We start from the raw sequence: 4,578 nt of genomic DNA, 5'->3' as shown, positions 1-4,578 counted from the left end.
CCACATGATGCTCACAGTTTTAATATCCATTTTACAGATGAGGGAACCGAGGCACAGAGAAGTGAAGTGACTACCCCAAGGCCACACAGGAGACAAGTGACAAAGCTGGGATTAGAACATATGTCCTTCTAACTCCCAGGCCTCAGTTCTTTTCCAGGAGGACTTCCATGACATAATAATAATAATAATAATAATAATAATAATAATAATAATAATAATAGTACTTGTTAAGCACTTACTATGTGCTAAACATTATTCTAAGCACTGGGGTAGATAAAAGTTAATCAGGTTGGGCACAGTCCCTGTCCCATTTGGGGCTCACACTCTTAATCCCCATTTTAAAGATGAGGTAACTGAGGCCCAGAGAACTTAAGTAACTTGCCTAAGGTCACACAGCAAACATGTGACAGGTCCAGGAATAGAATCCAGGGCCTTCTGACTCCCAGGCCTGTGCTCTATTCACTAAATCATGCTGCTTCACCTCTGCACATTCTCCTTCCCCCCTGCCTCGTCTTTACACCTTGGTCCTTTCCTTCAAAGCATTTTGTTAGGCACTCCATCCACTCAGCACTTGTGAACAGATCCTTACTCTTTGTTGCCTCCCTTGGTCATAATTTTTTTAGTGTTTATCTTAACCAAAAAACTGTAAACCCCTTGAGAGCCAGAATCATGTCTACCATTGTTATCATTATTATTATTATTATAAATTTTATGGTGCTCTCACAAGTATTTAGTACAATGATCTGCACACAGTATGTGCTCAATAATTACCACTCACTGATTGAGAGTAGGGATGGTTACAATACTTGGCAGGTAGGACTAAGGCTGGCAAGTAGTGGGTGAAGGGGAAAGGTAAGTGTGAAGGCGAGAGCTGGAACAACTGGAATGCTTCTAAAATCTATGTTTTTCATCCAGAATCTTTATCCTGAACAACGTGGCTGATGGAAATGACACTTCTAAGAGAGAGTTCGTAATTTTGGGATAAACAGATGATCCTGTCCTCCAGATCTTCCTCTTCACATTGTTTCTCGTGGTTTATGTTGTCACAATCGTGGGTAATCTCAGCATTATCATGTTTATCAGGGCCAGTTCCCAACTTCACATGCCGATGTACCATTTTCTGAGCCATTTGGCTTTCATTGATTTTTGGTATTCATCAACTGTCACGCCAAAGATGCTTAAGGGCTTCCTAGTGGAGTGAGACACAATATCCTTTGCTGGCTGTGTTGCCCAGCTCTGTTCTGTCTTTGTCTTTGGGACCTCAGAAGGCATCCTACTGGCTATGATGGCATATGACCGTTTTGTGGCCATCTGCAATCCCCTGCTCTATACCATCTCCCTGTCAAAAAAAGTCTGTGTCCAGCTCATAGCTAACTCCTATGTCGGGGGTTGTTTAAATAGCATGCTATTTACTACTTGTGTGCTTGGTTTAGCCTTCTGTAGATCCAATGAAATCAGTCATTTTTTCTGTGATTTCCCTCCATTAGTAGAACTTGCCTCTTCTGATGTTTTCCTGGTTCAAATCATTTCTTCTATCTCTGCTGCCATCATTATTTTGAGCACCGTCCTAACCATAGTCGTCTCTTATATACACATCCTCTGTGCCATTGCGAGGATCCAGTCAACCGGTGGGAGACAGAAAGCTTTCTCTACCTGCACCTCTCACCTGATGGCTGTTATTCTATATTATGGAACCATCGTGTTCACTTATGTGCAGCCCAGCTCCAGCCACTCCTTGGAGCAGAATAAAGTTGTGTCTCTGCTCTACACAATGGTGATCCCCATGCTGAACCCCCTAATCTATACTCTGAGGAACAAGGATGTGAAAGGGGAAGTGAAAAGGATAATGGCCAAGTATGAATAATTATTTTTAAATAAAATTTGGGGTAATCCATTGATAATTCATGGGCAGTCAGAAAAAATTACGAGATTGTTTGTTGTTTGGATGACACATTCTAATTGTAAGTTTGAAAGAAATGAAAAATTGGGTACAACTCGTGGAAAAGTATCATTTTATTTAAGAAAAAAGTCATTATAATTAATGTCTATATCCCAGGGATGTGTTCTGTACTAAAATTATGATGCCAGAAAATTAATTTTTCTTCAACACTTCCTTTAGACAATGTTGGGAAGCAGCATGGCCTGATGGAAAGAATACAGGCCTGGGATTCATAAGAAAAGTGCTTGGCATATAGCGCTTCAAAAATGCCATTGTTATTATTATTATTACTCTCCTAAGCACTTAGTAAAGGGACTGCACTCAATAAATATCATCGATTAATTGAATGATTGTAACTTTATCTTGCTTTCTAAATTCATTTTTTCTTATCTAATCTTTACTGAGGCTTTTTTTCCTACTATAATGTCTCCATTTTTTTAAAAAAATGTATTCTTTCTGGAAGCTTTCCCATGAGTTGTAGATACCCTTCTTTAATGCTGTGTTCTGATTTATTCACCAGTTTCATCTCCCAAAACAGAGGTGACTGATAAATGGCTGGTGGAAATCAATCTATGGTCATGGAATTCATTCCTCTTGGATTAACAAATGATTCAGTGGTCCAGATCATCCTCTTTGGGGTGTGTCTAATGACCTATGTTGTCATCATGTTGGAGAACTTTATTTTTCCCTTAACCACTTGTCCTCAACAGATGTATGTAAGTTCTCAACCGCCACTTCTAAATTACTTGAGAACAAAACTTTTGGAGAAGAAAAGCATTTCACATATGGACTGTGCTGTCTAATTCCTTATCACTAAAATCTCTGGACAGGCTAAGTGCCCCCCCTTTTAACTATGATGGCATGTAACTGATACATAGCCGTCTGCACCCACTGGTTTATCCAATGACTATGTCTAAGAGACCCTAATGGTAGTAGGCTCCTATTTAGGAAATATTTTAATAAATGAATCAATCATTTTTCTTAAGCGCTTACTGTGCATGGAGCACCATATTTAGGAGTTTTGATTTATTTATATTATCCTTCAGAGGACCTAATGTAATCATCATTTATTTCTGTGATTTTCCCACATTACTGAAACTTCCTTGCTCTCCCAAGACGTTTACTAAAATAATTCCTTCAGTCTTAAGGTCCCTTATAATTCTACCCACTCTGGAGAATCCAGTTGATTTTTCTTGTAGATGCTGTTGACCAGTCTCAGAATAAAGTCATCCGAAGAACAAAGAAAATCCTTCAACACCTGTGCCTCTCATTTGAACATGGTCCCTCTATTCTATGGGTCTTCAGCTACCAGGAAGGGCTGTGGGTTTGTAAATGACTCTTTTAACCTCAATCCCTAAATTTGAAATCTAATCTATGCACGTTTCATAGTACATGCATGACTTCTTGGGAACTGATTCAGGTTCTTCCCATATTTCCCTCTAGAGTGTAAGCTCGTTATTAGCAGGGAATATATCTGTTATATTGGTATTATTTTACTCACCAAATACTTGGAAAAATACCCTGCACAAAGTAAGTGCTCAATAAATACTATTGATTGATTGATTGATTTCCCTGAATCTAATGAATACACCTTTCAGGAGAGAGATATTTTTATGAAAATTTGTCCAATAATTACCACGTTGATCTGTTGTTTAGTGAAAGGTCCCCTTTTGTTTCAACAGAAACTATTTCTAGAATACTTTATGACTGGAAGAAACCAGAGCACTGTAATGGAATTCATTCTTTGGGGGTTAACTGGGGATGCCACCCTTCAGGCCATCATCTTTGTGATATTCCTAGGGATTTATGTTGTGACTTTAATGGAAAACTTCAGTATCATCTTGTTAATTATGGTCATTTCCAAGCTTTATACCCCAATGTAGTTTTTCCTCAGCCATTTGGCTGCTGTTGAAATTGAGTATTCCTCCTGTGTAATGTCAGTAATGCTTGGAAGCTTCTTGGCTGATCTCTACACAATGCCTTTGGCCAGTTGCATTGCTCAGCTGTGTTCTGCGGTGACTCTTGGGACAACTGGATGCTTCTTATTTGCTGCTATGGCTTATGACTGATATGTGGCTATCTGTAGCCCTGTACTGTACTCTGGAAAAATGTCCGACAATGTCTGCATCCTGATGATAGTTGCTTCCTACATAGATGGTTGTATGAATGCTTGGACATTTACCAGTTGCTTATTAAATGCACATTTCTGTGCGCCTAATCAGATAAACCACTTTTTCTGTGATTTTGCTCCACTTTTGAAACTTTCTTATTCAGACATTTCAGTTATTAAAATCATTCCTTCTATCTTCTTGGGGTCAATAATAGTGGTTACCATACTTGTCATTGCAATTTCTTATGTATACATCATCTTGACAATAATAAGGATGAACTCAAGGGACGGGAAACACAAAGCTTTCTCCACTTGTACCTCCCACCTCACTGCTGTCACTTTGCATTATGGGACCATCACTTTCACATATGTGATGACCAAATCCAGTTATTCAATCAATCAGAATAAAGTGGCGTCTGTGTTCTACACCAATATGATCCCAAGGTTGAACCCTCTGATCTAAAGCCTGAGGAATGAGGATGTTAAGGAGGCCCTGAGTAAGGTGATTAACAGGAAAACGTTTTCTTAA

The 4,578-nt window shown here is 39.0% G+C and overlaps 2 pseudogenes; both read left to right on the top strand.

The window, feature by feature from the left end:
• The first annotated feature begins 793 nt into the window (after positions 1–793).
• On the top strand, positions 794–1,864 carry LOC119924341 (annotated as a pseudogene).
• A 1,760-nt stretch (positions 1,865–3,624) lies between these two features.
• On the top strand, positions 3,625–4,578 carry LOC119924394 (annotated as a pseudogene).

The sequence above is a fragment of the Tachyglossus aculeatus genome, unplaced genomic scaffold (assembly GCF_015852505.1).
Source record: "Tachyglossus aculeatus isolate mTacAcu1 unplaced genomic scaffold, mTacAcu1.pri scaffold_97_arrow_ctg1, whole genome shotgun sequence".
In the NCBI taxonomy this organism is placed as follows: Eukaryota; Metazoa; Chordata; class Mammalia; order Monotremata; family Tachyglossidae; genus Tachyglossus; species Tachyglossus aculeatus.
The sequence above is the reverse complement of the archived record's forward strand: the minus strand, read 5'-3'. Positions and strand labels throughout refer to the sequence as shown.